Here is a 16348-nt window from a genome sequence, read left to right as displayed (position 1 = left end):
GTTTATATAAACCAGTGATAACACACATGCAGTATTCCCACACAGACAGTTGAGGGATGGAGATCACTGCTCTCTCTATTACTCTGATCCTGTCTCTGGGTCTGTGTGAGCTGAACTCAGCTCTTGTCTTGAATGTTTCTGGTGCTAGGGTCAGCTCTGAGGCTGCATCTTTGAAATGTAAGCTCCAGAGTGCCACTCGTCTACCTGCTTTCTCAGTGGACGGTGACTACGTCATTGGTGGTGCTTTCTCTATACATTACAAGGTGCACACAGTGGAGAATAACTACACCTACATGCCTGAGTCACTAAGGTGCAAAGGGAGGTTAGTAAAATGAAGAAATGTGGGATAAGAGGCTTTTAGACTGTGTGAGGATGGAAATGTTCTTAATTTTATTGACTTGCTGACAATTTGGTTTACAGATGCAGTGCTCTTACAGTAGATATGAATTGCAGTTCTACTATATATATTTGTGTAAATTCTTGCATGTGCTTATGGAGTTGATATGAGTTTCTGTGTGCAGCATTATCCCCCGTGAACTGCGCTTCTCAAGTGCAATGATCTTCGCCATCGAGGAGATTAACAACAGCACGGAGCTGCTGCCGGGCATCAGACTCGGTTATCAGATCTACGACACGTGTGCCTCGGTGCCCATGGCGGTGCATGTGGCATTCCAGCTTTCAAACGGCCTGGACCCGGTGTTTTACACCGGCGACAACTGCTCACAGTCTGGTATGGTGATGGCAGTTGTTGGCGAGTGTGGATCCACGCCATCCATCAGCATGTCGCGTGTCCTCGGGCCTTTTAACATCCCTCAAGTAAAGGATTCAATTAATGGCAAACTGTGTGTTTAATATACACCTGTGCTGATTGTTTTGTCCCGTTCAAGATTTGCGATGTTGTTTTTCATTAGATGAGCCACTTTGCCACTTGTGCATGCCTGTCTGATAAGCAGCAGTATCCGAGTTTCTTCAGAACAATCCCAAGTGACCAGTTCCAGGCTGATGCACTGGCCAAGCTGGTCAAACACTTTGGCTGGACTTGGATAGGTGCTGTCCGGTCGGATTCAGATTATGGTAATAATGGCATGGCGTCTTTCCTGGCCGCAGCACGCAGAGAGGGGATCTGTGTGGAATACTCTGAAGCTTTCTATCGGACAAACCCACGTAGCAGGATCCAGAGAGTAGCTGACGTTATCCGCAGGTTTCTACATCACTGATTGTAGTTTTGTTCCCTGTGCTGACACTGACATTCTGCACACAGAATCATAAAATGTGTACACATTTCAGAGTGAATATTTTATTATCTAAGACACATTAGAAGTGCATGTTTTACACAAGTCTATTTCTCTCATTTTTGTTACTTACATTCTTCTTCATGTCAGTGAGGCCAAATACTGAACTATAATTTTCGATGCTATCTCCCACATGTATATTTTTGTTTATGATCTCAATTTGATGTTTGTGCTGATGTAATTTAATGAAGTATAATGTCTCTCCAGGTCGACATCTATGGTTGTTGTGGCATTTACATCGAATGCAGACATGAAGATTTTGCTAGAAGTGCTTTCTCTTGAGCCTTTTCCACCTCTCCAGTGGATAGGCAGTGAGGGCTGGGTAACAGACCCAGACATGCTGAGGTTCAGCTTCTGTGCTGGAGCTATTGGATTTGGCATTGAGCAATCAGTCATCCCAGGTCTGAGAGACTTCCTGCTGGACCTCTCTCCCTCTAAAGTGGCTGCCTCTCCACTGCTCACTGAGTTCTGGGAGGATGTATTCAACTGCAGGCTGAAAAAAAGTGAGAGAGTTTAATCTTATGTTTGGGTTCTTGTGTTTCAGTTCTGTTGTTTTTCTCAGACCAGCTGAGTGAAGCAGCTGTTAGTTTAAGACCAAATCCCAGAATTAGCATGAAATCTGTTGTTATTGAATTTACTCATGAGGAGGCATCTCTGATAATCTCACTTAACATGATGATCGCTCAGGTCAGGTTTGGGCATTCTGCTGTCTTGATGAAGGTTTAAACTTTGCTACAGTGTTTTATGTCAACACTAAAGCCACAAACACAAGCACACCATATAGAAACAGTCTCCAGGTCATTAAACTAAATAGAGATGAAAAAATGGACTCATATCACATATCCATTACAGAATATATGCGTGTCTGAATGTAATTAACCTATTATATCGCAGTGGTTTCAGATCTTTTGCATATTTTAAACCTGTTAAGACCGGTCAAGTCAGTATGTAAATTTTACATACTTTTATAGTTTAGACATGAAGAGTTTTTTAACATGCACATATTGTCACTGCCTGTGATGTCTCCGAATCAGTGTTTTTTGCTTCAAGAGTGCTTTAGATTAAAAATGCATATTTTACATCTACAAAAGTGTTTCATGGATATGACTTGCTGCGATAAGTTGTAATTTTTAGGGTTGAAAAAACTTCCCTTTCCTTTGTCTCTGTGATTTTTTAGGTGCAGTCCCAAACAAGAGTCTGTGTGATGGAAGTGAAGACATACAGACGCTCCAGACTCTGTACACTGACACATCTCAGCTCCGGATCACTAACATGGTATACAAGGCAGTTTATGCAATAGCACATGCCATTCATAATGCAGTGTGTCAGGAAACAAATTCTACAACTCAGTGTGACAAATACACCAGGATAGAGTCAAAAGAGGTCAGTAAAAAACAAATAGGTGACCACACCAATGTTCTTTTTTAAAGCTATACCATACAAATTAATGAAATTCTTATTATTTGGTGTGCCATTCGGAAACATAGATCTAATGAAACTGATTAATCTCCTCCATACTTATTTCTTATAATTCTTCATCTTCCGCCACACTTTCGGTCGAAGTACTTGGTGCTGCGCAACTCCAAAAATGGCCAAAAGTTGCATGAAATCATAGGTCATAATCAGAAATGGTGTGCTATATTTTTTGTCAGAGATTCGCCTCCGTGTTTTCGTAACAATCGCAAAAAAATAATGAAAGCACTGTAGCATACCCTCCGAAAGATGGTCAGAGACTCGATTGATGGATTTAATAGGCTATTTATTGCTGTTCCAGCAAAATCAGCTCCGTAAACCAACGTGAGAACTAAAAACAGAGAAAACAAAACAATCACATTTCATTTTCCACATTACCAAGCAACCAACAGGCGAGCAAAAGTTAATATAATTTTCCGACACAAGTCAATTATTAATTGAATATCACCATAAGCACATAACACACACCAACCTTGCCTTTTGAGTACCCCTCCCCTCTCCACTTTCTAATGCTGCCCTAAACACCATAGCAACCAGAAAAGTCAGGATGAGCCAGGCCTTCAGAATTAAAGCACAATGGTATCTGCATGTTAACATGAATCTTGGGATGAACCTAGTTTTTTTTTTTTTTTTTTTTCAGAACAATTATGTACTTTTTACCACTTTAATTAATAGGAATTTAAAGACGTGGCTGTATTGTAAAAGCACACTGTCAACATTTTGGATCAAATTTTCTCATTTTAATTATTATTATTTTCTATTACTTTATTTAAACGTCACAGGTTCTTATGCAGTTAAAGAAAGTACATTTTTCGCAAAATGGTTATGATGTGTCATTTGACGACAACGGGGATCCTGTGGCCACATATGAGCTGGTGAACTGGCAAAAAACTGAGAGTGGCAACATCGAGTTGGTGACAGTCGGACACTACGATGCATCACTGCCGGTGGGCAGAGAGTTCCGTATCAACAGGAACCTCACCTGGGTGGAGGGCAGCACACAAGTAAGGAATCCAAAAGCTCTAGTTTAACATATTTAGATTTACAATTTGACAGTCTTACATGGTATGAAGTGTTTTGGTCTCTGTACCTCCTGCCTATACTCGCTGTCAAAAGATAAATTCCATACTTACAGCATTTTTGCATAAAACCACGACTTCATCCTATCTGAAATTGTTCTCTTGCTGAGTTGCAGTACAGGGATAGTGACAGAAAAATTTAATTTTTGACTTGATTGTTGGAGATTTTGGCAAAATCGTGTTGGTTTGGGGCGTTCCTGGTGGCACACCTGGTAGAGCCCATACCACAGATTCCCCATTCCGGGGATGTCCTCAGACGGTGGAAAGAGCACTTTGAGGAACTCGTTAATCCAGCCAACACGTCCTCTGTGGAAGAGGCAGAGTCTGACTCAGGGGAAGACTCATCAGTATCCCTGGCAGAAGTCGCCGAGATTGTCAAAAAGCTGCCCGGTGGCAAGGCGCCAGGGTTAGATGAGATTCGCCCTGAGATGCTGAAGGCTCTGGACACTGTTGGGCTGTCATGGTTGACATGCCTCTTTCGTGTCACATGGAGGTCTGGTACAGTGCCAGTGGAGTGGCAGACCGGGGTGGTGGTTCCCATTTTTAAAAAGGGGAAAGGAGGGTGTGTTCCAATTACCATGGAATCACACTGCTCAGCCTCCCCGGAAAAGTCTACTCCAGGGTGCTGGAAAGGAGGCTCCGGCCGATTGTCGAACCTCAGATTCAGGAGGAACAATGTGGCTTTCGTCCTGGTAGTGGAACAACGGACCAGCTCTTTACCCTGGCGAGACTTCTAGAGGGGTCATGGGAGTTTGCTCATCCAGTCTTCATGTGTTTTGTGGACTTGGAGAAGGCTTACGACCGTGTCCCTTGGGGAGTTTTGTGGGGGGTACTGCGGGAATATGTCGTACCGGGCTCGTTGCTACGAGCTATCAGGTCCCTATATAACCAAAGTGCGAGTTGTGTCCGCATACTCGGCACAACGTCAAACACGTTCCCAGTGGTTGTTGGCTTCCGCCAGGGTTGCCCCTTGTCTCCGATTCTGTTCGTGGTCTTCATGGACAGGATGTCAAGGCGCAGCCAGGGGGAAGAAGGGGTCCGTTTTGGTGACCTAAGAATTGCATCTCTGCTTTTTGCAGATGATGGGGTTCTTTTGGCCTCATCAAGCCGGGACCTCCAGCACTCATTGGGGCAGTTTGCAGCCGAGTGCTAAGCGGTTGGGATGAGAGCCAGCACCTCCAAGTCTGAGGCCATGGTTCTCTGCTGGAAAACGGTGGACTGCCCCCTCTGGGTGGGGAGAGAGACTGCCTCAAGTGAGGGAGTTCAAGTATATCGGGGTCTTGTTCACGAGTGAGGGTAGAGCGGAGCATGAGATGGACACGCGGTTTGGTGCGGCATCAGCAGTGATGCGGGCGTTGTACCGGACCGTCATGGTGAAGAAGGAGCTTAGCCAGAAGGCAAAGCTCTCAATTTACCGGTCCATCTATGTTCCAACCCTGACCTATGGTCATGAACTTTGGGTAGAGACCGAAAGAACAAGATTGCGGATACAAGCGGCTGAAATGAGCTTCCTCCGTAGGGTGGCTGGGCTCAGCCTTGGAGATAGGGTGAGGAGCTTAGACATCCGGAGGGAGTTCGGAGTAGAGCCGCTGCTCCTTCGCGTCGAAGGGAGTCAGCTGAGTTGGTTTGAGCATCTGGTAAGGATGCCTCCCCGGCGCCTCCCGTTAAAGGTGTTCCGGGCACGTCCAACTGGTAGGAGGCCCCGGGGAAGACCCAGGACACGGTGGAGGGATTATATCTCTCGCCTGGCCTGGTAACACCTCGGGGTCCCCCAGGAGGAGCTGGACGTTGTGGCAGGGGAAAGGGGCGCCGGAAATGCCCTACTTAGCAAACTGCCCCCGCGACCCGGCCCTGGATAAGCGGAAGAAAATGGATGGATGGATGGATGGATGGGGAGAGCTGCAAGAGAAGCTTTCACTCTACCTCGAATTCTGCCATTTTTACCAGCTTTAGCTTTTTAACCTCAGAGCTTTGTAGCACATTTGAATATGTGATATTTTGTTTTTATCTTTGTGCCAGGTACCTGTGTCAGTGTGCTCTGACAGCTGTCTTCCAGGAACTCGTAAAGTGCTGCAGAAAGGAAAACCCATCTGCTGTTATGATTGTTTACCATGTCCTGAGGGAGAGATTAGCAATGCTACAGGTATTTCTATTTTTTTCCAAATGCATGTTGACTGTATAACATACAGTAGTTTACAGTATGTGTCCTAAAAGGCCTCTTTGCTTAATTTTTTCAGATTCCCCTGATTGTTTCCCATGCCCCAAGGAGTTCTGGCCTAATGCAGAGAGGGACACGTGTCTCCCCAAGCCTGTAGAGTTTCTTTCCTTCAACGAGGTCCTAGGAATCATCCTGGCTGCATTCTCAGTTGGTGGTGCCTGTCTTGCCATTATAACAGCGGCTGTGTTCTATCGTCACAGGACATCCCCGATTGTCAGGGCCAACAACTCTGAGCTGAGCTTCCTTCTGCTCTTCTCTCTGACTCTGTGTTTCTTATGTTCGTTAACTTTCATTGGAGCGCCCTCTGAGTGGTCCTGCATGCTGCGCCACACAGCATTTGGGATCACCTTTGTCCTGTGTATGTCTTGTGTTCTTGGAAAAACAATAGTGGTGTTAATGGCCTTCAGAGCTACACTCCCAGGAAGCAATGTGATGAAATGGTTTGGTCCTCCACAGCAAAGAATGACTGTAGTGTCTTTCACATTCATTCAAGTTATAATATGTACTATTTGGTTGGTTCTTAATCCTCCATTTCCAATGAAAAACTTAACAACATACAAGGAGAGAATCATCCTGGAGTGTGCATTAGGCTCAGCTGTTGGGTTCTGGGCTGTGCTCGGGTACATCGGCCTGCTGGCTGTCTTTTGCTTTTTGTTAGCTGTCCTGGCTCGGAAACTACCTGATAATTTTAATGAAGCCAAGCTGATCACCTTCAGCATGCTGATATTCTGTGCAGTGTGGATCACCTTTATCCCTGCATATGTCAGCTCTCCTGGGAAATTCACTGTGGCTGTGGAGATATTTGCCATTCTGGCCTCCAGTTTTGGACTAATATTGTGTATATTTGCTCAAAAGTGTTTCATCATATTATTTAAGCCAGAGAAGAACACCAAGAAGCATTTAATGAACAAAAATCAATCCTGAGAAATCAGGTTAGGAAAATGTTAAAAGAGACTTTGCAAGCATTGAGGTCAATTTCCAAACAGTTTCGATAGTAAATGTAGATGACTAAAGCGATACATTCTTCCAGTGCCTGTTACATTTACAGAAAAGCTGAATTACCACTGGAGAATGTGTTCCTCTCGTTATTGCTGTCTTTGTGAGCAGGAGAACTCAGCTTACTCAGTAAATTGGACACTGAAGATTGTTCTGCTTTAGTGAACTACATTTACCATCAACACTGATTGGACAGCAACATAAAATGTCACAAACTTTCCCACAGCATATTGTATAATGCTTAAAATGTGCACACTGAACACAGCCTTCACCTTTAAATATGACTAAAGATTTATCATCAAACTTTTAACATACTATTTTCCACTTTGTGAAAGTTATTTAATATGTTATGAATTTATTTAACAAAAAATGATTTGATGATGAGCTAAATGAGTAAATAAATACATTTAAATACAGAAAAAGGCTTGGTTCTGTGTTCTGTCTTGACACATTCATAACATCTTTAATTTTTGAAAAATATTTCCATATTCACATTATGTAGGATGGGACTGAACCTGACGAACAAGGTATTAAAGGTGCATTCTTTAGACTTAACTGTTATATGAACTAAAAAAGACACAAAAAGGCTATAACCGTTGGATACAATTAGAAAAACATTTTGTGTTTACAATGATAACTTTGAGAAAAGACACATGGGCACTTAATGCAGATAATATTGCATGGCCTATAGAAAGAATTCTCTTTGATGTACAGTCAGCTGACGTACAGTAGAAGGAGGGATGGTTTGTCTGAAAAGTTTATATAAACCAGTGATAACACACATGCAGTATTCCCACACAGACAGTTGAGGGATGGAGATCACTGCTCTCTCTATTAGTCTGATCCTGTCTCTGTGTGACCTGAACTCAGCTCTTGTCTTGAATGTTTCTGGTGCTAGGGTCAGCTCTGAGGCTGCATCTTTGAAATGTAAGCTCCAGAGTGCCACTCGTCTACCTGCTTTCTCAGTGGACGGTGACTACGTCATTGGTGGTGCTTTCTCTATGCATTACAACATGCACACAGTGGAGAATAACTACACCTACATGCCTGAGCCACTAAGGTGCAAAGGGAGGTTAGTAAAATGAAGAAATGTGGGATAAGAGGCTTTTAGACTGTGAGGATGGAAATGTTCTTAATTTTATTGACTTGCTGACAATTTGGTTCACAGATGCAGTGCTCTTACAGTAGATATGAATTGCAGTTCTACTATATACATTTGTGTAAATTCTTGCATGAGCTTATGGAGTTGATATGAGTTTCTGTGTGCAGCATTATCCCCCGTGAACTGCGCTTCTCAAGCGCAATGATCTTCGCCATCGAGGAGATTAACAACAGCACGGAGCTGCTGCCGGGCATCAGACTCGGTTATCAGATCTATGACTCGTGCGCCTCGGTGCCCGTGGCGGTGCATGTGGCATTCCAGCTTTCAAACGGCCTGGACCCGGTGTTTTACACCGGCGACAACTGCTCACAGTCTGGTATGGTGATGGCAGTTGTTGGTGAGTGTGCGTCCATGCCATCCATCAGCATGTCGCGTGTCCTCGGGCCTTTTAACATCCCTCAAGTAAATGTTCTGAATTTTTGGCAATCTGCTTGTTCAAACGTGAGCTGATTGTTTTGTCCCGTTCAGTAATTGCACCATTGTTTTTCGTTAGGTGAGCCACTTTGCCACTTGTGCATGTCTGTCTGATAAGCAGCAGTATCCGAGTTTCTTCAGAACAATCCCAAGTGACCAGTTCCAGGCTGACGCGCTGGCCAAGCTGGTCAAACACTTTGGCTGGACTTGGATAGGTGCTGTCCGGTCGGATTCAGATTATGGCAATAATGGCATGGCGTCTTTCCTGGCTGCAACACGCAGAGAGGGGATCTGTGTGGAATACTCTGAAGCTTTCCTTCGGACCAACCCACGTAGCAGGATCCAGAGAGTAGCTGACGTTATCCGCAGGTTTCTACATCACTGATTGTAGTTTTGTTCCCTGTGCTGACACTGACATTCTGCACACAGAACTATAACATTTGTAAACATTTGAGATTGAATATTTTGTTATCTAAGACACATTAGAAGTGCATCTTTTACACACGTCTATTTCTCTCATATTTGTTACTTATATTCTTTTACATGTCAGTGAGGCCAGATACTAAATTATAATTCTCTGTGGTATCTCCCACATGTATGTTTGTGTTTATGATCTTAAGTTCATGTTTGTGCTGATATAATTTCTCTCCAGGTCGACAGCTATGGTTGTTGTGGCATTTACATCCCCTGGAGATCTGAGGATTTTGCTAGAAGTGCTTTCTCTTGAGCCTTTTCCACCTCTCCAGTGGATAGGCAGTGAGGCCTGGGTAACAGACCCAGACATGCTGAGGTTCAGCTTCTGTGCTGGAGCTATTGGATTTGGCATTGAGCAATCAGTCATCCCAGGTCTGAGAGACTTCCTGCTGGACCTCTCTCCCTCTAAAGTGGCTGCCTCTCCACTGCTCACTGAGTTCTGGGAGGATGTATTCAACTGCAGGCTGAGGAAAAAGTGAGAGAGTTGAATCTTATGTTTGGGTCCTTGTGTTTCAGTTTTGTTGTTTTTCTCTGATTTTCTGAGTGAAGCAGCAGTTAGTTTAGAACCAAATCCCAGAATTTGCATGAAGTCTGTTGTTATTGAATTTACTCATGAGGAGGCATCTCTGATAATCTCACTTAAAATGATGATCGCTCAGGTCAGGTTTTGGCATTCTGCTGTCTTGATGAAGGTTTAAACTTTGCTTCAGGGTTTTACGTCAACACTAAAGCCACAAACACAAGCACACAATATAGAGACAGTCTCCAGGTCATTAAGCTAAATAGAGATGAAAAATTGGACTCATATCACATATCCATTACAGAATATACGCTTGTCTGAATGTAATTAAACTATTATACCGTCAGTGGTTTCAGATCTTTTGCATATTTTAAACATGTTAAAACCGGTCAAGTCAGTATGTAAGTTTTACATACTTTTATAGTTTAGACATGAACAGTTTTTTTTACATTAGTGTTTTTTGCTTCAAGAGTGCTTTAAAATAAAAATGTATGTTTTACATCTACAAAAGTGCTTTTTGGATATGACTTGCTGCGATAAGTTGTAATTTTTAGGGTTGAAAAAACTTCCCTTTCCTTTGTCTCTGTGATCTTTTAGGTGCAGTCCCAAACAAGAGTCTGTGTGATGGAAGTGAAGACATACAGACGCTCCAGACTCTGTACACTGACACATCTCAGCTCCGGATCACTAACATGGTATACAAGGCTGTTTATGCAATAGCACATGCCATTCATAATGCAGTGTGTCAGGAAACAAATTCTACAACTCAGTGTGACAAATACACCAGGATAGAGTCTGAAGAGGTCAGTGAAAAACAAATAGGTGACCACACCAATGTTCTTTTTTAAAGCTATAATGTACAAATTAATGACATGGAATGAAATTCTTGTCATTTGGTGTGCCATTTGGAACCATTTTGGTGCAATGAAACTGTTTCATCTCCTCCATACTCATTTTTTATAATTCTTCATCTTCCGCCACACTTTTGGTAGAATTACTCGGTGCTACGCAACACCAAAAATGGCCAAAAGTTGCCTGAAATCAAAGGTAATAACCAGCAATGGTGTGCTATATATTTTTTCATGCCCTCCGAAAGATGGTCAGAGACTCGACTGATGGTTTTAATAGGCTATTTATTGCGGTTCCAGCAAAATCAGCTCCGTAAACCAACGTGAGATCTAACAAACAGAGAAAACAAAACAATCACATTTAATTTTCCACATTACCAAGCAACCAACAGGCGGGCAAAAGTTAATACAATTTTCCAACACAAGTCATCAATTATTAATTAAATATCACCATAAGCACATAACACACACCAACTTTGCCTCCAGGGGGTTGCTATAACATACACTTCGTTGCTGTTTCTTTTTTATTTCCTTATTTTCCTTTTATCATCTTAAACTTTTACAGTTTCTACCACTAGTGGTGTGTATAGGTATGTATATATGTATATATATATATATATATATATATATATATATATATATATATATATATATATATGTAATCACATGTTCTTAGAAACACCACAAATTATTAAGTTTATGCAAAATGGGTTTGCTACAATCGCTATAAAAAGAGCTCAGAAACACCTCACATTGGGGCTGTGCCAATTCGCTATACTTTAACATAGAACATTTTATGAAAGTTTAAACGATTCACAAGACATAGGAGTTGTGCGAAATGGCCACTTTGATTGCTTGCACGCTTTATGAAATTGCATTTTACGTTTGATGCTTTTTTCAGAGCGTTTTAGAGTTTATAGTGGGTGTGTATTGGGTGGAATGTTAAGAGCTAGAGGTGATGACATCACAGCTAGAGTGGAGAGAGGATGGGACATATTTTTGGCATTTTTCTCAGAAAATCCGGTGCTTGTTCCCACAACTTTCACTTTTCATGAATTTCTTTTTGATGATAATAATATTTCGTTATTAGGACTCACAACTTTTGAAAAAACAAGAGCAATTAGAGAGGTGTGATCTCCATTAAATTACGTTTCTCAACTGCTTTGAGTTCCCCTCCCCTCTCCACTTTCTAATGCTGCCCTAAAAACCATAGCAACCAGAAAAGTCAGGATGAGCCAGGCCTTCAGAATTAAAGCCCACAATGGTATCTGTATAAAAACATGAATCTTTGGATTGACCTAGTTTTTTTGTTGTTTTTTTAAGAAAAATTACGGTTTAGGAAGTGGCTGTATTGTAAAATTCCAGCACACTGTCAACATTTCGGCTATAATTGTCTCGTTTTAAGTATTGTTTATTTTCTATCACTTTAATTCATCGTCACAGATTCTCATGCAGTTAAAAAAAGTAAATTTTTCGCAAAATGGTTATGATGTGTCATTTGATGCCAACGGGGATCCTGTGGCCAAGTATGAGCTGGTGAACTGGCAAAAAACTGAGAGTGGCAACATTGAGTTGGTGACAGTCGGACACTACGATGCATCACTGCCGATGGGCAGAGAGTTCCGTATCAACAGGAACCTCACCTGGGTGGAGGGCAGCACACAAGTAAGGAATCCAAAAGCTCTAGTTTATCACATTTAAGTTTACAATTTGACAGTCTTACATGGTATGAAGTGTTTTGGTCTCTGTACCTCCTGCCTATACTCGATGTTAAAAGATAAATTCCAAAATTACAGCATTTTTGCATAAAACCACGCCTTCATCCTATCCAAAATTGTTCTCTTGCTGAGTTGCAGTACAGGGATAGTGATAGAAAAATTTAATTTTTCACTTGATTGTTGGAGATTTCGGGTTGGTTTAACTTAAAGATTGCACACCCATGATCAGCTGCTTTTGAAGAAACATAATGAGTGGGTGAGAGGTTACAGTGAGCTTCATTTTTGAGAATCCACCTCACCTGAAAGAAAACAACTAATCAGAGCCGAATGGAATTGAACGCAGCTGTCAATGATGTCAATGGTGTCAAACTGGGAAGCACTTATCCAAGATTCTGTTTGTTGATTGTGTTGGGGAGGGGAGAGATGCTCCTCCAAGAATCACCACCTTATCGCGGTGGAGGGGTTTGTGTGCTCCAGTGATCCTGGGAGCTGTGTTGTCGGGAGCAATAGCTCCTGGTAGGGTCTCCCAAGGCAAAGTGGTCCCAGGGGAGGGGCCAGACTAAGAGCGATTCAAAAGACTCCTATGAAGCGGATCTTACTACATCGGTGTACCTCACCCAGCACGGGTAAAACGGGGCCCCCTCCTGGAGCCAGACCCGGGAGGGGAGCATCTGGTGGCCGGGCTCAGCCCGAAAAAGCCACATGGATCCGCCGACCTGTGGGCCCACCCCCCGCAGAGTAGGGCATAGGAACGTCACCTCACTCGCGGGGAAAGAGCCCGAGCTTGTGCGGTAAGTGGAGCATTACCGACTAGAAATAGTCATGCTCACCGCCACGCATAGCATGGGCTCTGGAACCAAACTCCTGGAGAGAGGCTGGACTCTCGATGAGCGCCGCTGTTTTGGAGTTCTCCCCGAGGAACGAGAGGGTCGCCTCCTAGCAACTGCAAGTCGCGAGGAGGAGGTCTCTGACTGTTGTCTTTGCTTATGCACCAAACAGCAGCTCGGAGTACCCGGCCTTCTTGGAGTCTCTGGGTGGTGTCCTGGAAGGGGTACCACCTGGGGACTCTATAGTTCTTCTGGGAGACTTCAATGCTTATGTGGGTAATGATGACGGTACCTGGAGGGGGGTGATTGTGAGGAACTGCCTGCCCGATCTGAACCCGAGTGGTGTTTTGTTATTGGACTTCTGTGCTAGTCACAGATTGTCCATAACAAACACCATGTTCGAACATAGAGTTGCTCATAAGTGTACCTGGTAGCAGAGCACTCTAGGCCAAAGATCGATGATTGATTTTATTATCGTTTCATCAGATCTGCAGCTGCATGTTCTGGACACTCGGGTAAAGAGAGGAGCAGAGCTGTCAACGCCAGGGGCCAGGGTTAGATGAGATTCGTCCTGAGATGCTGAAGGCTCTGGACACCGTTGGGCTGTCATGGTTGACACGCCTCTTCAGTGTCGCGTGGAGGTCTGGGACAGTGCTAGTGGAGTGGCAGACCGGGGTGGTGGTTCCCATTTTTAAAAAGAGGACCGAAGAGTGTGTTCCAATTACCATGGAATCACACTGCTCAGCCTCCCCGGAAAAGTCTACTCCAGGGTGCTGGAAAGGAGGCTCCGGCCGATTGTCGAACCTCAGATTCAGGAGGAACAATGTGGCTTTCGTCCTGGTCGTGGAACAACGGACCAGCTCTTTACCCTGGCGAGACTTCTGGAGGGGTCATGGGAGTTTGCTCATCCAGTCTACATGTGTTTTGTGGACTTGGAGAAGGCTTACGACCGTGTCCCTCGGGCAGTTTTGCGGGGGTTACTGCAGAAATATGTGGTACCGGGCTCATTGCTACGAGCTATCCGGTCCCTATATAACCAAAGTGAGAGCTGTATCCGCATACTCGGCACAATGTCAAACATGTTCCCAGTGGGTGTTGGCCTCCGCCAGGGTTGCCCCTTGTCTCCGATTCTGTTCGTGGTCTTCATGGACAGGATCTCAAGGCGAAGCCGGGGGGAGGAAGGGATCCGTTTTGGTGACCTTAGAATTGCATCTCTGCTTTTTGCAGATGATGTGGTTCTTTTGGCGTCATCAAGCCGGGACCTCCAGCACTCATTGGGGCAGTTTGCAGCCGAGTGCGAAGCAGTTGGGATGAGAGCCAGCACCTCCAAGTCTGAGGCCATGGTTCTCTGCTGGAAAACGGTGGACTGCCCACTCTGGGTGGGGAGAGAGGTACTGCCTCAAGCAAGGGAGTTCAAGTATATCGGGGTCTTGTTCAGGAGTGAGGGTCGAGCAGAGCATGAGATGGACAGGCAGTTTGGTGCGGCGTCAGCAGTGATGCGGGGGTTGTACCTGACTGTCATGGTGAAAAAGGAGCTGAGCCAGAAGGCAAAGCTCTCGATTTACAGGTCCATCTATGTTCCAACCCTCACCTATGGTCATGAGCTTTGGGTAGTGACCGAACGAAAAGATCGCAGATACAAGCGGCTGAAATGAGATTCCTCCGTAAGGCGGCTGGGCTCAGCCTTGGAGATAGGGTGAGGAGCTCAGACATCTGGAGGGAGTTCAGAGAAGAGCCGCTGCTCCTTCGCATTGAAAGGAGTCAGCTGAGGTGGTTTGGGCATCTGGTAAGGATGCCTCCCCGGCGCCTCCCGTTAAAGGTGTTCCAGGCACGTCCAACTGGTAGGAGGCCCCGGGGAAGACCCAGAACACTGTGGAGGGATTGGACGTTGTGGCTGGGGAGAGGGGCGCCGGAAATACGCTGCTGCCCCCGCAACCCGGCCCTGGATAAGCGGAAGAAAATGGATGGATGGATGGATGGATAGGGGGAGATGCAAGAGAAGCTTTCACTCTACCTCGAATTCTGCCATTTTTAACCAGCTTTAGCTTTTTAACCTCAGAGCTTTGTAGCACATTTGAATATGTGATATTTTGTTTTTATCTTTGTGTCAGGTACCTGTGTCAGTGTGCTCTGACAGCTGTCCTCCAGGAACTCGTAAAGTGCTGCAGAAAGGAAAACCCATCTGCTGTTATGATTGTTTACCATGTCCTGAGGGAGAGATTAGCAATGCTACAGGTATTTTTATTTTTTTCCAAATGCATGTTGACTGTATAACATACAGTAGTTTACAGTATGTGTCCTAAAAGGCCTCTTTGCTTAATTTTTTCAGATTCCCCTGATTGTTTTCCATGCCCCAAGGAGTTCTGGCCTAATGCAGAGAGGGACACGTGTCTCCCAAAGCCTGTAGAGTTTCTTTCCTTCAACGAGGTCCTAGGAATCATCCTGGCTGCATTCTCAGTTGGTGGTGCCTGTCTTGCCATTATAACAGCGGCTGTGTTCTATCGTCACAGGACATCCCCGATTGTCAGGGCCAACAACTCTGAGCTGAGCTTCCTGCTGCTCTTCTCTCTGACTCTGTGTTTCTTATGTTCATTAACTTTCATTGGAGCGCCCTCTGAGTGGTCCTGCATGCTGCGCCACACAGCATTTGGGATCACCTTTGTCCTATGTATTTCTTGTGTTCTTGGAAAAACAATAGTAGTGTTAATGGCCTTCAGAGCTACACTCCCAGGAAGCAATGTGATGAAATGGTTTGGTCCTCCACAGCAAAGAATGACTGTAGTTTCTTTCACATTCATTCAAGTTATAATATGTACTATTTGGTTGGTTCTTAATCCTCCGTTTCCAGTGAAAAACCTCACAACATACAAAGACAGGATCATCTTGGAGTGTGCATTAGGCTCAGCTGTTGGGTTCTGGGCTGTGCTCGGGTACATCGGCCTGCTGGCTGTCTTTTGCTTTGTGTTAGCTGTCCTGGCTCGGAAACTACCTGATAATTTTAATGAAGCCAAGCTGATCACCTTCAGCATGCTGATATTCTGTGCAGTGTGGATCACCTTTATCCCTGCATATGTCAGCTCTCCTGGGAAATTCACTGTGGCTGTGGAGATATTTGCCATTCTGGCCTCCAGTTTTGGACTAATATTGTGTATATTTGCTCCAAAGTGTTTCATCATATTGTTTAAGCCAGAGAAGAACACCAAGAAACATTTAATGAACAAAGATCAATCCTGAGAAATACGAGGTTAGGAAAAAGTTAAGAGACATTGGCCAGCATTGAGGTGGATTCCAAAAACAGTTACAATTGATTGAAGCGATCCATTCCTC

At 44.2% G+C, this 16348-nt stretch overlaps 1 pseudogene; it reads left to right on the top strand.

Annotated features, from left to right (window-relative positions):
- The first annotated feature begins 173 nt into the window (after positions 1-173).
- Positions 174-16270, top strand: LOC131969907 (extracellular calcium-sensing receptor-like; annotated as a pseudogene).
- The last annotated feature ends 78 nt before the right edge of the window (positions 16271-16348 follow it).

This window comes from Centropristis striata, chromosome 4 (genome assembly GCF_030273125.1).
Source record: "Centropristis striata isolate RG_2023a ecotype Rhode Island chromosome 4, C.striata_1.0, whole genome shotgun sequence".
Classification (NCBI taxonomy): domain Eukaryota; kingdom Metazoa; phylum Chordata; class Actinopteri; order Perciformes; family Serranidae; genus Centropristis; species Centropristis striata.
The sequence above is the reverse complement of the archived record's forward strand: the minus strand, read 5'-3'. Positions and strand labels throughout refer to the sequence as shown.